This window comes from Rhinolophus hipposideros (genome assembly GCF_964194185.1).
Source record: "Rhinolophus hipposideros genome assembly, chromosome: 12".
Classification (NCBI taxonomy): Eukaryota; Metazoa; Chordata; class Mammalia; order Chiroptera; family Rhinolophidae; genus Rhinolophus; species Rhinolophus hipposideros.
Genome location: NC_138058.1, coordinates 4,299,710 through 4,306,672, shown reverse-complemented (window position 1 = coordinate 4,306,672; position 6,963 = coordinate 4,299,710).

The following is a 6,963-nucleotide window of genomic DNA, read 5'->3' as shown; positions in this document are numbered from 1 at the left end:
CCTCCCTTTTCTCCATAAAAACCCTGAGCTCCTCTCCTGCAGGTTGGGGAGACACTATTTGGGCTTCTGCCTGAATCTGTATTTCCGGAATTGCAATTCCTTTCATCCCAAGTAAACACTTTTTGTTCAGTTATTGCCACCTAGATTTTTAGGTTGACAGGGCTAAGTGCTGGGAATGAGGAAATAAGACGCTATCCCCATTCTCACAGAACTGGAGTATAGTAGTAGGAGTAACAGGCATTAAACAACTTACACAAATAAATGAAAGTGAAATGATAAGTCTGATAAACGATATGAAGTGAAGGCATATGGTGCTTTGAGGATATACACTAGGGGGACTTTGTGTCTCTGGAGCTGGGGGAGGCTTCTGCTTGAGCTGAGACCTATGAGATGAGATCACAGGGGCTACAAGCAGGATGGAACATGACACATTTCAATACAGGGTGGAACAGAGCCAAACAAAGGGGAGCATCAGGGCTTGAGGGACTTGGCAATAAGCAATAAGACATGGAGTTGAGAAAATTATTTAGTCATAAAAGTATCTGCTTTATATCTATCATTGCTAATCATACTTACCAAAAATGAGATTATTAACCCAATTTTTTCGACAAATGAGTAATAGGGAAAAAATAAGATGTGGATTTTCTTTGGATCTTGATTTTAAAAATCTAATTGTAAAATGACATTTATGACACAACTGGGAAAATTTGGACTCTAAATGTCCATTATATGATAGTAAGGGATTAATTGTTTTTAGATGTGATAATGGCATTAGGATTACATAAAAACAAAACAACAACAACACCAACAACAAATGAGTCGTCATCTGTCCGAGAGACATTCTGAAGTGTTTGTAAATGGAATGAGGAGATAGCCAAAATTTGCCTTAAAATAATTCAGCATGAGGGAGGGGAAATGGACAAGAATAGAAATAAAGTTGGCATATGTTGAGAATTAGTGGAGCATGGTGATGGGTACATGGAAAGGGATTTGTTATATATTTCTCTGCTTTGTGTATATTTGAAAAAAGGGGGTAAAGCCACATAAGTTTCTAGCCTCATAAGAGGGACTGTGCGTTCCAGGAGAGGCAAAATTCTGTATCTCTGTTTCCTCATTTTGAAAATGGAGTTAATATTAGTGTTCTGTGGTAATGTAAGAGAATATCATTGTTATTAGGAAACACACATGGAAGTAAAAGAATTACAGGGCGTTATGTGTGTAGCCTAGTCTCAAATGGTGTAGAAAAAAATTAATTTTATATATCTATACATGGAGAAATAGAACGATAAAGCATATATGACAAAATGTTAACATTCTTGGCAATTTTTATCTTATTCTTGCAGTTTTTCTACCAATTTGGAATTATTTTAAAAGAGAAACTAAAATAATTATTTACCAAAGCATAGAAAAACATCAAAGTTAATAAAACTGTTTTTAATGATGCAAAAAATTAAAATATAAATACAAAATTATGCTAATAGTCATACTTTTTAGACGTTCACAGAAGCATGTTAATAAAAATGTAAATCACCTAAATATTAAGGAATTTAATTAAATAAATTAAGATAGATGCATAACATTCAGACATTGAAGACTATTTCATAACATATGTTTTTCTTAAAAAAACCTTTTCCTGTATGATCACAATTTAAATATTAAAAGTACATGTGTACAAGGTGTGATCATAAAATACAGTGAATATTTAAATACAAAAATTATTACAATAAAAGACACATTGCCATTAATCCCCCTCAAAACACTCCCCCTCAGTTTGTACACATGTATCCCATTGTTCTTGCCACTTTCTGACGCAGTTCTGGAAGGCCTCTTTCATGAGTGTCTTTTAGATGCGCTGTCGTGGCTGCCTTGACGTCCTGAATCGATTCAAAATATTTACCTTTCATGGTCATTTTGACGTTGGGGAGGAGCCAGAAGTCACACGGTGCCAGATCCGGTGAACAAGGTGGGTGAGGACACACCATAATGTTTTCATTTGACAGAAATTGCCATACCAGAAGGGAGCATTGCCATGATAGAGAATGAAATAAAAACACTCAAGAAAGAGGACTTCCAGAACTGCTTCAGAAAGTGGCAACAACAGTGATAAGTGTGTTTGAACAGGGATAAGTGTATTTGAAGTGAGGGAGGTATTTTGAGTGGGATTAATGGCAATGTGTCTTTTCCTGTAATATATATATTTTTTAATTTAAACATTCACCATATCTTCTGATATCACCTCATAGAAGAGGTTTTGGTTCTGGTTAAGATGGAGGAATCATACTCTATTTTGTCTCCCTCACTGATTACAATAAAACAACGACAAAAACTTGCACAGATTTAAAGCTTAACTCTCAAAGGTCTTCGAAAACTAAATAATGCAAACAGTACAGAGAATAAAACTCTAAGAGTGATCAATCCATGTGGGGTCCCTATTTATTTAGTTTGATTGGTTTGGGTTGTTTTTTATTTTTTGCCTCTTACAGCTATATGACCTAAAACTGCTATATCTCTCAAAACTGGGAATGGGTCCAGACAGGAAAAAATCTGAGGAGAACTTTCTCTAGCCAGTCCCAGGACACAGTTATTTTCATATTCTGGCCACAGCGTTGGTGATCCTCAGTAAAGAAGCTACAACCGTGTACTGATGGGGGCTCCCAAAGGCTCTTTTCTCTCGCTGCCTTGCCACATGGTTGGCCTTGCTGCAGGAAGTGCACGACAGCATGGAGGAAGCTAAAGCATTGGCTTTGTAACCAGCGTACCCAGAAAGGAGGTCCCTGGGAACCGGAAAGTGTGGGAAGACTCTGGAGAGGAGGGAGCTGGAGAAAGAAATCCTTTAAGTCTAAGTAGGAAGTGCCGGCTTACTCTCAATATTCACATGAAATGGACTGAAATCAACACGAGAGCTTTAAGAACTGACTATGGCATAGACTACCTCCCAGGTCCCCAACGGACAGTATTGAAAAGATGTTGAATACAAAAATCATATTGGGATCACAGCCAACAGAAGGGGCCAGGACTTGCAGGATGACTGGCTGCTTAAAAAAAAAATTTTAACAGGACCCAGACTTTTATATCATAATACTGAAAGTGTACTGTATAATCTCTAAAATTACAAACTGCCGTTTCACATAACATGGGTAAATTGCGCAGACATTACCGAGCGAAAAAAATTCACACACATAAAAAAGTGAATGCCATTTGATTCCATTATGATAAAGTTCTGAAAAAGGCAAAACGAATCCATGGTGTTGAAAGCAGAATAGTGATTAACTTTGGGAAGGTACAAATGGTTGGAAGAGACACAGTGAGGCTTCTGGAGTGAAGGCATGATTCTAGATCTAGGTCTGGGCGATGGCTGTACACGTGTGCTCTTTTGGAAAAAAATTTTCAAAGTGATACTTAGGATTGGTGTGCTTTCCTGTAATATTATGCATTAAGAAAATGCTGCCAGCCCCCAAAAAATAATGGTGCTTGTGAGGGTTTTATTTCTAGAGATTTGTTCAGTTCTGCCTATTGTCTTTATGTGTGGATAATAACTTGTCTTGCATAATGTGCTTGGGTCATAATTTATCTCCCTCAGAAGGTTGTGGATATTGCCACACAGTCTCCTTGCTTTGTTGTATAGAAGTCTGAGACCCTCTGGACTCGTTCGCCCTTGTGGTGCCTGGATTTTTCTGCCTAAGTACCTGAAATAGGTTTTTCTTCCTTCTTGAAGTTCAATAAATGTGCCTTGATATTCATAACTGTATTAATTCTTTCATGGTGTACTTTGTGGGGTTTTTTCTGAATTGCATAACCTGTTATTTTTGTAATTCAGAAAAATGTTCCTTTATTTTATTCCAAATAGCAGGCTCTGTTTGATTTGTTTTTCTCTCATCTTAGGGGACACCAACCATCCTCATCCAGCTCATCTTTCTCTGTCTTCTACCTCTGTCATCTGTTCACTAATGATTTGTGTTTTCAATAATTTCTCCTCATTTACGTCTATAATGATGTTGTGTTGGCTTTCTTAGCTCTGCAATCACCCTTTTCTTTTTGTTCTCTAATTTCATTCCACTTTGAGCTCTGATTTGGTGAATACATTGTTAAGTTCTGCAATAGCTTGAAGCATTTGTGGATAAACTGCCTGTCATTCCTCAGTTGTGTTTTTATGGGAGTTTAATCCATCTTTTCACGTGCTATTTTCCTACCTTCTTTTCTTTCATGCATACATATAAACCATGTATTTTCACTGCTTTTATATGTTACTCAGGCAATTCAGTGCTGAACTTTGGTCCTCTCTGCTTCAGGCAGGCGAGTTCTCTTTGACACTTTTCTCAAGTACTATAAAATCTGTCTTCCACTCTCAGCTGCATTAGAATTTAGTGAGTGCTGGGAGCTGTTTTAAAAACTGCTCTTCTGAACCCTCAGGATACAGATTTGGGGAAAATGGAGAGACCTTTTTAGGCTGAGAAATGTCCTTACTGAACCTCAGTTTGCTGTTTCTTCTAGAATCCCATCACTGTTCTATGCCCGATCCTATGCTCAGCACCCCTCTCAGCACAGTGCCCTGGAAAATGGCAGACCCTGGTGGTTCTCTAGCCTCTGCCAAGGCCTCACATGACATGAGGCATTCCCACTCTGAGGTGGGTCTCCTTAACCTTTCCCAGGCTTTCTCACTCGCTTCCTCATTCGCTTCCTCCAATTGGAGCATATTCACGTCACTCACCCAAATGCAGTGTGTTAGGAACAACCCTGTACATTTTACACCAGATTCTTGACTCTCTTCCCTTGGCTCTTATGATGTTAGGTTTTGTTTCAGTGTGTTTTTTCTTTCTTTGTTTGATTGCATTTAGTTATTTGGGTTTGATACGTTTTTACCTTTAAAATCTCATTGGGTGTCAAAGGAGGAAGAGCCTATGATTCCACTTTTTCCTGCTGCCACCTGAGCTCGAAAGTCTTCAGTGTAATGGTTTTATACAAACTCAAAATAAAAAGGAAACTAAAACGACAACAGGTTATGTAAATAAGCAGCAGGGGGTTCGGGTCTCCTCTTTGCAGACCTGGCACATACCTACGTCTTTCTATTGAGAGAAATTGAGAAGAGATTTACAGGGTTGACCACATGGAAGTAATAACAGCCGTTCTAATTGTAAGCTAAGAAAGAGTCTAGACTGAGAGAGCTTAATATCAATTCTCCTGGGTGGGAAAAACAATCAGAGGATATGTGATAGTTTCTGATACTAACAAAGCTCTTTATCTGACTAAATTATCAATGACCTAGGGTGTGCTGACATGTAAGGACCAGTCTCACCACTGCCCCGCTCTGTACCCTAGGGGGTATACCCTAGTTTTCCTTCGACAGTTCCCACCTCTATAAAGTATGATGGTGATGTCTGACTCAACTAAATGTCTGAGAGGAAATGAGATAATAAACACAAAGTGCTTTGTGGGAGAATTAGGCCTCTGCTCTTGCTGCTTCTTTTTTTCACATAAAATGAATTTGAGGATCTGATGTTTGTGATCTGCACCATTAATGGTGCTTATAATGCTACCTGTGTGTAAGACCCTGGGGTTCTCTTGGCTATCTCCCCTAAATAAGCATTCAGATTCAATTTGGCAAACACTGAAGCACCCATGAGTGTGGTGGTAGTTTCTCAAAGATGTTCTGTGGTGCTCTTTCATATGTTTCTTCACGGCCCTACCTCATTCTTAGAATCCTAGATGGACTAGACACTTCAAAAGAGAGTTAATGATTTCAAACCAATAGGTCCACGTTAATTAGAGCTAGTACCTTTTAAGTTTCTACTATATTCCAAGTGCTCTGTTAGTCATGTTCAAATCCATGTCCATCCAGTTCTATCAACTATACTATAAGAAAGATGGAAAAACTAGTTAAGACTTGGGAATGTTAAGGAATTTGCCTGGGGACACACAGTTATCCAGTGGCAGATTCAGAATTGAAATGCCAGTCTTCCTGCACTGGTAGCCTGAGCCTGGGCGCTGCAGCTCATTCTTGGTGACTGTGGAGTTCAACTTACGTTAGCTTTCAGGTCACTGTGTACATAAATGTAAGAAATGCTTAATAAAATTCAATGAGGGATGATCAGAGACCTCACACATACCAGGTTTCTTGACAGGAAACAAAAAAGAAGCAGGAAGAATTGTATTCAATGATGATACACTTCTCTAAGTATCTAACCTTTTAGTCTCGAAGGAAACTTCACCCTACCTAGGATCACCATAATCTCTGTTGATGGATTGATAAATTTGCTTATGCCCAGGGTTTCTTGAGGAAGACTGTTCTTTCCCCTGACTTTCTTGGCTAAGCACAGTTTTCGTAAGCAGCCCACAGATACATCTCTATTACCCTTGGCCCCAGCCCCTGCCAGGTAGAACTCACCTGTCCTTGCCTGTCTGCCAGGTGGGCTCCTAGCCTATGGCCTGGCTACTGCCTGTGACAGGCTACAGGGGTCTCTGCTGCTATCGTTGTGCTGTTGCCATTTTTGACCAAAGCCCCAGTGTTCTTTGGAGGCACTCTGTACAATATCTTTTCTGTCCATACTGACATCATTTTAATCATAGGAGAATCCCACCAACACAATTGCTGTATCCCAAACAAATATAACACTTGCTATAAAACTCCTTCATAGGAGAAGTATTTCTGTATTTTCTTTTATGTCTGATCTGTGTGTACGTTTCTTGTTTTTGTTAGGTTCAATGTGTGGTTTGAATCACATAGTCTGTTCTGATGATTTTCACATAAAAGATGTTTAACACATTCTAAATAATTATTATGTTAAGGTCCAAATAAGATGTTAAAAGATTTCCATAAGCAAACTCTACTATTCAAAGTTTACATCTATCTTTGTACTCTCAAACATTTTTACACACCAGTGACATCTATGTTAAGATATTACTGATGAAACAAATCCTGAAAATTGAGTGAAGTGTATCAAATTGAAAATGTACTTGGCATTAATT